This window comes from Cavia porcellus, unplaced genomic scaffold, assembly GCF_034190915.1.
Source record: "Cavia porcellus strain 051 isolate PalLab524CR breed Dunkin Hartley unplaced genomic scaffold, mCavPor4.1 scaffold_1, whole genome shotgun sequence".
Lineage (NCBI taxonomy): Eukaryota > Metazoa > Chordata > Mammalia > Rodentia > Caviidae > Cavia > Cavia porcellus.
Genome location: NW_026947484.1, coordinates 38,685,700 through 38,699,037, shown reverse-complemented (window position 1 = coordinate 38,699,037; position 13,338 = coordinate 38,685,700). Strand labels below are relative to the sequence as shown.

The following is a 13,338-nucleotide window of genomic DNA, read 5'->3' as shown; positions in this document are numbered from 1 at the left end:
GATGAGTCAATGACGGGTAAGAGCATGCCTCCCCAGCATGACTCAACCTAAGACAGGCCCTACCCCATACCGCACGAAAGCCGCTGAATTACTAGGTTTCGCCCAAACCAAATGTCGCCCCGGGGGGATCATGCGGAGCGACATGAGTGTGTGCCTGTGTGCATCCAGGTTCCGTCCGGTTCCTTCCTGGCCCTGGAAAAAGGACGAGGGCCTCGGGGCCTCGGCAGACTCGGGGACGGCCGACCCGGGCCAACGCCGAGAGCCCTTGGTGGGCCTCCTATCAGGGCACAGGCCTCTACACTCAATTCAGGACGGGCTGCGATGCGTAGACTTATTTAAAATAAAAAAGGGGGAGATGTTGGGAGCCACCACATTGCCGAGCCGCCGCATATAGCGATCATGCGGCCTGTGGTAAAGAGCAAAGCCTGAGTTAGATTACCCCTCCCATCGAGCACGTTAGTTTCCTGCTTACCGCGTAAACAACCCGCTCAATAATATGTTAGCCAATCAGCTTGCCTTGCTTACTTTAATATGATTGGACACTGTATCCGTATATATACTGGTGCCACCCCTGGGGGGAAGTAGAAGCCCGGAAGGAGCCGCGGAGAGCGGACCGGTAGAGGCTTCGGAGCGAAGCCTGGAAGGAGGCGCGGAGAGCGGACCGGTAGAGGCTTCGGAGCGAAGCATGGAAGGAGCCGCGGGGAGCGGACCAGAGGAGGCTTCGGCTGGGAGCGATCCCAGGGCAGGCTGTACGGAGAGAAAATAAAAGAAAAGGTTGTCCACTGCCAGACTTTGTCGTGTGTCCTTCCTGCCGGCCGGGAGCGACATCGACAATTACTCTTACAAAAGAAGTGAAAGACTTATACAGTGAAAATTATGATACACTGAAAAAGGAAATTGAAGATGATCTCAGAAAATGGAAAGACATCCCTTGCTCATGGATAGGAAGAACAAACATTGTGAAAATGGCCATTCTCCCAAAACTGTTATACAGATTCAATGCAATCCCAATAGAAATACCATCAACATACCTTATAGATCTAGAGAAATCACTGCTAAATTTCATCTGGAACCAGAAGAGACCTAGAATCGCAAAGGCAATTCTAAGCAGCAAAGACAAAGCAGGAGGCATCACAATCCCTGACTTGAAGTTTTACTACAAAGCATCAGTAGTAAAATCAACATGGTATTGGAATCAAAACAGAACCGAAGATCAATGGAATAGATTAGAAGATACAACCACAACTACAAACACACTCAACCACCTTATCTTTGATAAAGGAGCCAAGCAGGTTCACTGGAAGAACGACAGTCTCTTTAATAAATGGTGCTGGAAAAACTGGCTCTCCATTTGCCGAAACTAAAGCTAGACCCATGTCTATCACCATGTACTAAATTAAAATCTAAATGGGTCAAAGATCTGAATATTAAAACAGAAACACTAAATCTATTGGAAGACAAATTAGGTAGAAACATAGGAGTAGGTAAAGAATTCATGAACAGGACTCAAACCGCACAGGAAATACTTCCCAGAATCAATAACTGGGACCATTTCTTATTGAAAAGTTTCTGCATGTCAAAAGAAATCTCCAGCACAGTGAAAAGAAAACCCACAAACTGGGAAAAGATTTTAATGAACTCTCTCTCAGACAAGGGACTCTTGTCTAAAACATATAAAGAATTAAAAAAACTCAGACCTCCAAAATTGAAAGATCCAATCCAAAAATGGGCATCTGAGATGAATACGCAATTCTCAGATGAAGAAATGCAAATGGCAAATAAATACATGAAAAAATGCTCATCATCATTGGTCATTAGAGAAATGCAAATTAAAACCACACTGAGATACCATCTCACTCCTGAAAGAATGGCCAGGATCAAGAAAACCAACAACAACAAATGCTGGAGAGGCTGTGGGGAAAAAGGAACTCTCCTGCACTGCTGGTGGGAGTGTAGACTGGTACAGCCTTTGTGGAGATCTGTCTGGAGATTTCTCAAAAAGTTGGGATTGGAAATCCCATTTATTCCAGCTATTCCACTTCTAGGCATATTCCCAGAAGACCTGAAAGTATCATACCACAGTGATATATGTGCACCTATGTTTATAGCAGCACAATTTGTAATCACCAGATCTTGGAAACAACCCAAGTGTCCATCAACTGAGTAATGGATAAAAAAGTTGTGGTATTTCTATACGATGGAGTATTATTCAGCTATAAAGAAGGATCACATTGAGATATTTATCAATAAATGGGCACAGCTTGAGACCATACTCATAAGTGAAATAAATCAATCTCGCATGTGTGAATACCGAATAGTTTCCCTAATGTAAGTAATGATTCAAATATATAAAAATATGTGGTAATCATGATTCCCCATTAGGTGGCCTTGAAGCCTTATAAAGATTTCACTCATTAATTAGAAAGGCTTTATTCTGGGCTTCTTGATACGGAAACATTTGAAGCCAGAGTATATGAAGTTTTATCCAAATATTTCAAGGAAAAAGACATACACTATGGTAACTACTATTAAGTCAGGTTATATGGTGGTGAAGTACTAGGTTGCTGAAACAATCATGCTTTGACCTCTATTGTTATATTGTTATGTCCTGTTTTATCTCAATCTCCCCCTTATTCCTTTAAAAAATTAATTAGTCATTTCTTATGTTTGTCTTACATAAGGGAAAAATTTTTAAAAATTAGGATATATATATAGTAACTCTTTTTGATTTCCTATTAACTTGTTTTGAAGTCCTGTAATACTCCCACGATCTTGTTTTGACTGATTAGACTCTGTTCTGTTCTGTATGATAGTATCAAGTTTGAGGATATAGGCAACTACTTTGAAGGCAATAAGATTCACTAAGATGCCCATTCTGGTTTGGCTATTGTCTTCTTTGGAAGTCCTGTAATGTTTACAATGCCTAAGTTTTATTGGTCTTGTTCTCTACTGTTTTGTCCAACTTTATAATATCTGATGAGATAGACAATTCTTTTTAAGGAAACAAGAGACAACGTTAATAACCATTGTTGATAACCTTGTGCTCTGTTCTACACCATGTGCTATGTCTATACTTAGTTTTGACTGACAGCTTTGTTTTGCCATATTTGACTGTATTCTCTCCCCCCCCCCAAAAGTAATAAGCACTAAGGAGTAATAAAATCCAAAATGTGTAAAATTTGTTGTAAAAAAAGAGAGGGAAAAAAAAATAAAAGGAGCTCTAACGGATATAACAGCAAGTAAATAGCTGACTATATCAATGTTTTTGGATCTTTGAACACAGCTGTTTGCAGTCTCCCTGTTTGAATGTCCACCTTGTATTCTTTGATACTGTGATTTGAACAACTATTTTCAAGATGATAATATGTAATCTATTAACAGGTGATTTCTTACTGTTATGTTTTTCTTTTTTTTGTAGTTCTGTATTACGTGTACCCTTACACCGCTTTGTTTTGTTTTGTGTTTTTCTCTTTTTCCTGTTAAATTAAAAAAAAAACAGAAATACTAAATGTATTGGAAGACAAATTGGGTAGAAACCTTGGAGACATAGGAGTAGGTAGAGAATTCATGAACAGGACTCAAACCGCACGGGAAATACTTATCAGAATCAATATCTGGGACCACTTCTTATTAAAAAGTTTCTGCATGTCAAAAGAAATCTCCAGCATAGTGAAAAGATAACCCACAAACTGGGAAAAGATTTTAGTGAACTCTTTCTCAGACAAGGGACTCTTGTTTAAAACATATAAAGAATTAAAAAAAACTCAGACCCCCAAAATTGAAAGATCCAATCCAAAAATGGGCATCTGAGATGAATACGCACTTCTCAGATGAAGAAATACAAATGGCAAATAAATACATGAAAAATGTTCATCATCATTGGTCATTAGAGAAATGCAAATTAAAACCACACTGAGATACCATCTCACTCCTGAAAGAATGGCCAGGATCAAGAAAACCAACAACAACAAATGCTGGAGAGGGTGCGGGGAAAAAGGAACTCTCCTACACTGTTGGTGGGAGTGTAGACTGGTGCAGCCTTTGTGGAGGTCAGTCTGGAGATTTCTCAAAAAGCTGGGATTGGAAGTCCCATTTATTCCAGCTATTCCACTTCTAGGCATATTCCCAGAAGAACTGAAAGCATCATACCTCAGTGATATATGAACACCTATGTTTATAGCAGCACAATTTGTAATCACCAGATCTTGGAAACAACCCAAGTGTCCATCAACTGAGGAATGGATAAAAAAGTTGTGGTATTTCTATACAATGGAGTATTATTGAGCTATAAAGAAGGATCACATTGAGATATTTATCAATAAATGGGCACAGCTTGAGACCATATTATAAGTGAAATAAATCAATCTTGCATGTATGAATACTGAATAGTTTCCCTAATATAAATAATGATTCAAATATATAAAAACATGTGGTAATCATGATTCCCCCTTATGTGGCCTTGAAGCCTTATAAAGTTTTCACTTATTAATTGGAAAAGCTTTTTTCTGGGTTTCTTGATATGGAAATATTTGAAGCTATAGTATATGAAGTTTTATTCAAATATTTCAAGGAAAAAGACAGACACTGTGGTAACTACTATTAAGTCGGGTTATTTGGTGGTGAAGCACTAGGTTGCTGAAACAGTCATGCTTTGACCTGTTATATCCTATTTTATCTCAATCTCTCCCTTATTCATTAAAAATTATTTAGTTATTTCTTATGTTTTTTTAATTAAGGGGAAAATTAAAAAAATTAGCAGGATACATAATAGTAACTTTTTTTGATTTCCTATTAACTTGTTTTGAAGTCCTGGAATACTCCCACAATCTTGTTTTGACTGATTAGACTCTGTTCCATTCTGTATGATAGTATCAAGTTTGAGGGTATAAGCAACTACTTTGAAAGCAATAAGATTCACTAAGATGCCCATTCTGGTTTGACTATTGTCTCCTTTGGAAGTCCGGTGATGTTTACAATGCTTAAGTTTTATTGGTCTTGTTCTCTACTGTTTTGTTCAACTTTATAATATCTAATGAGATAGACAATTCTTTTTAAGGAAACAAGAGACATTGTTGATAACCATTGTTGATAACCTTGTACTCTGTTTTACATCATGTGCTATGTCTATCCTTCATTTTGACTGACAGCTTTGTTTTGCCATATTTGACTTTATTCTCTCCCGAAAAAAGTAATAAGAACTAAGGAGTAATAAAACCCAAAATGTGTAAGTTTTGTTGTAAAAAAGAGAGGGAAAAAAAGAGCTCTAATTGATACAACAGCAAGTGTGTTTAGGGGTGTTAAATAGCTGACCATATTAATGTTTTTGGTTGGATCATTGATCACAACTGTTTGCAGTCTCACTGTTTGAATGTCCAGTTTTTATGCTTTGATACTGTGATTTGAGCAACTATCTCTAAGATGATAATATGTAATCTATTAACTGGTGATTTCTTACTTTTTTTTTGTAGTTCTGTATTACTTGTACCCTTACACAACTTTGTTTTTTTTTTGTTGTTGTTTTGTTTTTTGTTTTTGTTTTTTCTCTTTTTCCTTTTAAATAAAATTTTAAAAAAAATAAAATAAATTTATTCTTCCTATCCATGAGTAAGGGATGTCTTTCTATTTTCTGATATCCTCTTCAGTTTCTTTTTTCTGTTTATTATATTTTCCCCTGTATAGGTCTTTCACTTCTTTCCTAAGAGTAATTCCTAACTATTTCATTTTTTGGATGCTAGTGTGAAGGGTGTGGCTTCTCTTATTTCTCTCTCTGTGATTTTGTTGTTAGCATATAGGACTGCTATTGGCTTTTGAGTATTGATTTTGTATCCAGCTACATTACTGAATTTATTTGCTACATCTAAGAGTCTTTCAATGGAGTATAGGGTGTCTTCTATGTAGAGTATCATGTCGTCTTCAAAGAATGATAATTTAACTTCTTCTTTTCCTATCTTTACCCCTTTTATTTCTCTCTCTTGTCTAATTGCTCTGGCTAATATTTCCAGTAGTATATTAAATAGGATTGGTGATAAAGGACATTCTTGTCCTGCGCCTGATTTTAAAGTAAAGGCCTTCAATTTTTGGCCATTTAGTACGATACTGGCTGTTGGCTTGTCATAGATGGCCTTTATTTTATTGAGGTAAAGACCATCTCTAAAGTTTCTGTAAAGTTCTTATCATGAATGAATGTTTGACCTTATCGAAAGCTTTTTCTCCATCTATAGAAATGATCACGTGATTCTTACTTTTGGCTTTATTGATATGGTGGATTACATTTATTTATTTACATATGTTGAAGCACCCCTGCATGCCTGGGATGACTCCCACTTGGTCATGGTGTATAATCTTCTTGATGGTTTGCTGCATCCTATTTGCCAATATTTAATTGAGGATTTTGGCATCTGTGTTCATTAGGGAGATTGGTCTATAGTTCTCTTTTTTAGTTGGGTTTTATCACAGGTTTTGGTACTAGAGTAGTAATTGCCCCCAGGAATGACTTAGGAAGGATTGCTTCCCTTTAAATTTCTTTGAAGAGTTTGAGGAGCATCGGCATTAGGTCTTCTTTGTATTTCTTGTAAAATTCTGCAGTGAATCTGTCTGGGCCTGGACTCTTCTTTGTAGGTAAGGACTTAATTACATTTTCAATTTCATTAATAGAAATTGGGTTATTCAGCAGTTTTACATCATCCTGACCTAGTTTTGGTATTTCATATGTTTCTAGGAATCTATCTGTTTCTTCTGTGTTATCAAGCCTTTGAGAGTAGAGATTTTTGAAATAGTTGTTAATAATCTCCTGTATTTCTATAGAGTCTGTAGAGATTTCACCTTTTTCATTTCTTACTGCATGAATTTGAGCTTTTCCTTCCCTTTTTAAAATAAGATTGGCTAGGAGCTTATCAATTTTATTTATTCTTTCAAAGACCAACTCTTTGATTTGTTGATTCTTTGGATAATTTTCTTTGTCTATATTGTGTTGATTTCTGCTCTGATTTTTATAATTTCCTGTCTTCTTTTGGCTTTGGGCTTGACTTGCTCTTCTATTTCTCGCTTCTTGAGGTGTAACATCAGGTTATTTATTTGTATTCATTGTGTTTTCTTGATGTGGCAACTCAGTGCAATAAATTTTCCTCTGAGGATGGCTTTCATTGCATCCCACAGACTCCAGTAAGTTGTATCTGTATTTTCATTTTCTTGTAGATATTGTTTAATTTCTTCTTTTATTTCCCCTGGTACTCACTGATTAATTAAGGGTGTGCTATTCAGTTTCCATGTGTTTGTGGGATCTTTGTAGTATCTTTTATCATTAATTTCTAATTTCAAAGCGCTATGATCCGATAATATGCAAGGGATAATTTCAACTCGTGCATTTATTTAAATACATTTTGTGAGCTAATATATGGTCTATTTTAGAGAATGACCCATGTATTGCTGAAAAGAATGTGTATTCTGAGGCTTTTGGATGGAACACTCTGTATATGTCTATGGAGGCCATTTGTTCACATATGTGATTCAGTTCTGTTATTTCTTTACTGATTTTCTGTCTGGTTGATCTGTCCCTTGGTGTCAGTGGTGTGTTAAGATCTCCTGTTACAATTGTGTTGCTGATAATTTGATTTTTCTTTCTGTTAATGCTTGTTTTATATAAGTAGGTGTTCTGGAATTTGGTGAATATATATTTAAGATAGTTATCTCTTTTTTTGAAGTTTCCCCATAATGAGTATGTAGTGACCTTTTTGTGTCTTCTGATCAATATTGGTTTAAAGTTCACATTGTCTGCCAAAACAATGGCTACTCCTGTTTTTTTTTTTTTTTTTTTTTTTTGGGGGGGGGGTTCCTGTTCATGAGGTATTGTTTTCCATCTTTTGACTTTCAGTCTGTAAGTATCTTTCTGGGTTAGATGAGTTTCTTGTAGGCAGCATATGGTCAGATTTTGTTTCTTGATCCATTCTGCTAATATGTTTCTATTAATTGGTGCATTGAGACCATTTACATTAATGGTTATAAGTGTTATATGTTGGTTTATTATTGACATGTTATCTTTCTGCTGTTGCGTCTTTATCTTTCTGTTCTGTTTAATTATCTGCTTTGCTTAGTGGTTTTTTTCCTTAGTGTACCTAACCTGTCTTTCAATATTTTTTGCAGGTTTGGCTTGGTGATCTTGAAGTTCTTCAGCTATTCTTTGTCATGGAAGTATCTCATTTCACCATCGATTTTGAAGGATAGTTTTGCAGGGTACATCAGTCTAGGTTGGAAATCATTTTTCTTTAGGATCTGGAATACTCCACTCCATCCTGTTCTTGACTTTATTGTTTGTGCTGAGAATTATGCTGTGATTCTGATAGATTTTCCTTTATAAGTGATCTATCTTTTCTCTCTGACAGCTTTTAATAATCTATTCTTGTGTTAGATTTCTGGGATGGTGATTATTATATGTCTGGGTGTAGTTTTTATTTTGGTTATGACTATTTGGATTTCTATATGCTTCACTGAATCTGATGTCAGTTTCCGATCTCATGCTCGGGAAATTTTCAGCTATTATTTCTCTGAATATCCCCTTGATGTCCTTTTTGTCATCCCCTTCTTTTACATTAGTCCTTATCAATCTTATGCTGTTTTTCTTTGCATCATCTTTCAGTTGTTGAATTGTTATTTTCTGATTCTTTGTTATTTTTAAAATATCTTTCCCTTCCTGTTCACTAGCTGCAATCTTGTCTTCAAGGCCTGAATTCTATCTTCACTTTCATTGAGGCAGTTTTACAGCTTTCATTGGAATTTTTGATTTCCTGTATATCTCTCTTAATGTGCTTTATGTATTCTGTTTGTTTCTTGTATTGCTCATCTAGGGATTCTTTTTGTTTAGTACCTCCGATTTTTTAACTGTGTTTTCTTTAGATCTGTTCAGCATGTTTTTCATTTCTTTTGTCATTTCTTTTTTTACCTGGAAGATTATTTCTAGTTTGAATTTCTTTAAAGCTTCCTGGAGTTGCTTGTTTATTTCAGTTGCAATTATGTCTGATATTTGAGGTGTATGGCATATATTTTCTTCTATATGCATTGCTCCTAGGGTTTCTTGGGATGGGCTGGAGGTTTGATATTATAATTTGGCTTTTTCTCTTGTCATTTTCCTGTATTTCTGTGTTTCAAGTGTTATTCAAAAGCTTCCTCAGGGTCTGTTGGAAATCTACTTCTATGTCCACAGCTCCTGGGACTCTGGCACCCAGTTCCCTCCAGGTCGCCAGGCCTCTGGAACTGGTGGCACTAGCCTGCTTGCTTAGAACTCCACAGTCCCAAACAAGCTGGTCTCTGGGGAAAGTGGGCACCTGCCTACTTACTTAGAACTCCACAGTTCTCCAAGCACAGCCGGAACTAGGAGGCAGATTCAGGAGCCCCAGACCAGCCTAGCTGTTCCAGTGCATCTGGAAGGCTCAAGGGTCCCAAACAAGCCCCAGAAAAAATTTGTGGTGCACTTACCCCAGGATGCTGCACCTCTCAAACCGGTGGCCCTCACCTGGTTGTTTAGAACTCCACAGTCCTCCAAGCACACGGGGAGGCGGATGCAGGCTCCGAGACCCGCCTAGCTGTTCCACTGCACCCAGATGGTGTGAGGGTCCCAAACAAGCTGGGTTCTGGGGAAAGTGGATGCCCACCTGCTTGCCTAGAACTCCACAGCTCTCCAAGCACAGCCGGAAAGTGGAGGTGGATCTCTTCTGAAGTTTTTATGAGGCATTGTTATCATTAACCAGTCTTTCACTATTAATTTATTTTTTTTTTTATTTTAAAGGGAGTAAAACAAAACAGGAAAGAACAAAACAGATCAGAAGAAAACAATCTAGGTGGTAGAGATTTCAAAGCAAGACAACAGAGATCTATAGTGCCTATCACAACACCTCTTGTTTTCTTCTAAATAGTTGTCTGTCTCTTCACACACAATTCATTCATATAAAACAAAATAGTATAAACTGATCAAAACAGAGTAATGAGGATACTACAGGCCTTCAAAACCAGACAATTGGAAAATTGGAAAATCAGCAATGGCTACCATAATGTCTCTTGTTTTTTTTTTTTGTTTTTTTTTTGTCTTTTTATCGGTACCAGGATCAAACTCACAACTGCCTGCTTACAAGACAGGCGCTTATGCCACTGAGCTAAATCCCCAGCCCCTTGTCTCTTGTTCTTTTTAAGATAGCTATCCATACCTTCATGTATGTTGAAATTAAATAATACAAAACAGACTAAAACCACTCTGAACAAAGAAAAATCATTACTGGATTTCAGAGCATGATGATACAGAATCAGCAATGGATATCATACTGTCTATTTTTCTTCAAAGTAGTTGTTCATTTCATCACACATAATATAATCGATTCTCGTAAATCATTTAGGAGAAATTCTAAGCATGTATAAACTGCTGCATATATACCTATGCTTTATGCATTTGAGGAAAAAAATTACTAGAAAAACAAAAACAAAAAAGACAAGTAACAATAGTAAAGAGCCCTAAACGGGAAATATTTCCCCTGCGGTTTGATTTTTGTTCATGAATTCTCTACCTACTCCTATGTCTTCAAAATTTCTACCTACTTTGTCTTCCAGCAGATTTAGTGTTTTTGTTTTAATATATTGATCTTTAATTCATTTAGTTCAGTAGATGATGATAGGCATGGGTCTAGTTTCAGTTTTTGGCATGCGGAGAGCAAGTTTTTCCAGCATCACTTATTAAACATGCTATCTTTCTTGCAGTGAACATGTTTGGCCCCTTCATAAAATATTTGGTGGCTGAATGTGTTTGTAGTTGTGGTTGTATCTTCTATCATTATTAAATTTAAATGTCCATCTTGGAGAAACAGTTCTAAGACAGCAACTGTTTGTCTCATATGGAGAACAATCAAATGACTCAGACATGGAGAGTCAGAGAACTTCTCAACACATATGGGCTTTCCTGGAACCATGGCAACAATGGGAGCATAACCAGATTTTAAGACTGTACAGCCATCTTCCAGTTTCTTACTAGACCAGAGATCAATTTTTAAGCTCAGTAAACTTGCATGCAATGCAAGCTGTGTGACAGTCCAGTAGAGGATTGTATCTAGCTCTGATCTGGCCAGGAAGATTTAGGATAATTACCTGAATCAGTGAAACAGCTGCTTCTATTTGTGGGTCCTTTTTGCTGTTGCAAGCAATGTTGCCACAATGAACATCTTTGACAGAAACATTCTTGATGTTAAAGCCCACATTGTCCCCGGGAAGAGCTTCACTCAAGTCTTCATGGTGCATTTCAACAGACTTTCCTTCAGTGTGACACTGACTGAAGGTCACCACTATGCCAGGTTTGAGAATTTCAGTCTCCACTAAGTCCACAGGAACAGTGCCAGTACTACCTATTTTGTAGACATCCTGGAGGGACAGCAGCAAAGGCCTGTCAGTTGGGCAAGTGGGTGGAAGGATGTTATCCAAACATTAAAGTGACGTGGCTCCACTGACCTTGCCATCTGTACCTTCCTTCCCTGAACCAAGGTATATTAGCACTTGGCTCCAGCATGTTGTCACCATTTGAACCAGAAATTTGCACAAAAGCTACCATGCCAGGGTTGTAGCTGATTTTATAATGTAGATGCTGACCTCCTTAATGATTTTGTTACCTCTCTTTTGGTTGTAGGGTGGCTCAGTGGAATCCATTTTGTTAACACCAACAATGAGTTGTTTCACATCCACCGTGTAAGCCGGAAGGGTCTTCCCATTCTTGGAGATACCAAGTTTGAATTCAAAACACCAGCAGCAACATCAAGACAGCACAGTCAGCCTGAGATGTGCCTATAATCATGCTTTTGATGAAGTGTATGTGTCCATAGGCTTCAATGATAGTCACATAATACCTGCTGGTCTCAAATTTCCACAGGAGATGTCAATGGTGACACCATGCAAGCTCTCCGCTTTCCATTTACCCAACACCCAGGCAGCCCATCCCATCTCAGCAGCCTCCTTCTAAAATTTTCCAGTGGTTCTTTTGCTGATGCCAGTGCGTTTGTAGATCAGGCAGCCAGTAGTGGTGGACTTGCTGGAATCCATGTGTCCAATGACTACAATATTAATATGACTCTCTTCCTTTCCCCTATTGGCTTTGAATTAGTGATGGTTTTCACTACACCTGTGCTCTCACAGCACACTTATTGTTAAAAAAAAAAAAAAGCGCAAATAGATTTTCTAAAGTACTGTGAGCCATTATATCAATTAGCTTAAGTTGTCATGGCATTATTCAAGTTTTCATGTCAATATTAACTGACTATGAAACAAGCTTAATTTCAATTTGGCTCAAATAAAGACTTGTAGAAGGGTGAATGGATCTAGGGAAGCTGGACTCATCATGGATAAAATAACTCATATTCATGGCTATCCTTCCTGTTTCCTAAATCGGGGCAAGTTACAAAAAGTAGTTTACTGGGAATTTATAATAAAAATTATAAATAAAAATAACAACAAAATAGCACAGAAATACTTTAAAAACTTAAATTTTGCCCTGAAAAGAATCATCTGTTATGTTAGACCCAAAGAAGTTATAATTTTTGAGGATATTAATAAAATTAAAAAGAAATGAAGTAATTTAAGCCTAGGCAGACCAAAATATGCCTTGAGGGTGTCTCGGGAATCAATAATGCCCACACATTTAGAACCAAGGAAGTGAATCTGTAAGCTTTTCATCTCTGAGGAGGCTCTTTCACCTATGAGAAGGAATGCCTAGGGAGTCGGTTTCCTGAGATTTATGTCATCCTTTTCAGCCTTCCAGGCACTCAAACCCACTGAAGTCATAGTCCAAAGGGGCATACCTGTTGCCATGGACATGACAATATTTTTTTGCAGCTGCAGCATACAAGAGTTATGGAAATTTCAATATAGATTTCAATGAAGGTATTGGAAGGCTAGGCCATGTGCTCCTCACAGGTAGATGCATGAAGTTGTGGTAATGAAACCAATTTAGTTTAGTTGAGATCCCAAGTTTAGTAGAGATCCCAGAAACTGAGACACTCCAGGAAAATGAAAATTCTATTGAGGAAAGGTGCTGGCAGTGGAGGTAGACTGAGACAGAACTATGTGGACCATCAAAGCCATAGAGACGCAGCTGCTCAAACCCTGTTCCCTGGGTGCCAATTATAGAGTGGTATAATTTCCTTTATCCTGCTGGATGGGATCCCACTCTTCTCTGTTTTTCTATTCCTCCCTTTTATAATGCAAATGCTTATCCTGAACCATCAGACATCAGGGACATCAATTTGCTCTTTGAATTTTATAGAAGCTCAAAATTAAGGGTTTTTCTTGAGTGTCAAGACATGTTTGATTTGGACATTT

At 37.4% G+C, this 13,338-nt stretch overlaps 1 pseudogene; it reads right to left on the bottom strand.

The window, feature by feature from the left end:
* LOC100714216 (elongation factor 1-alpha 1-like) overlaps positions 1-12,828 on the bottom strand; it is a 158,846-nt pseudogene extending 146,018 nt beyond the window's left edge.
* Positions 12,829-13,338: the final 510 nt, after the last annotated feature.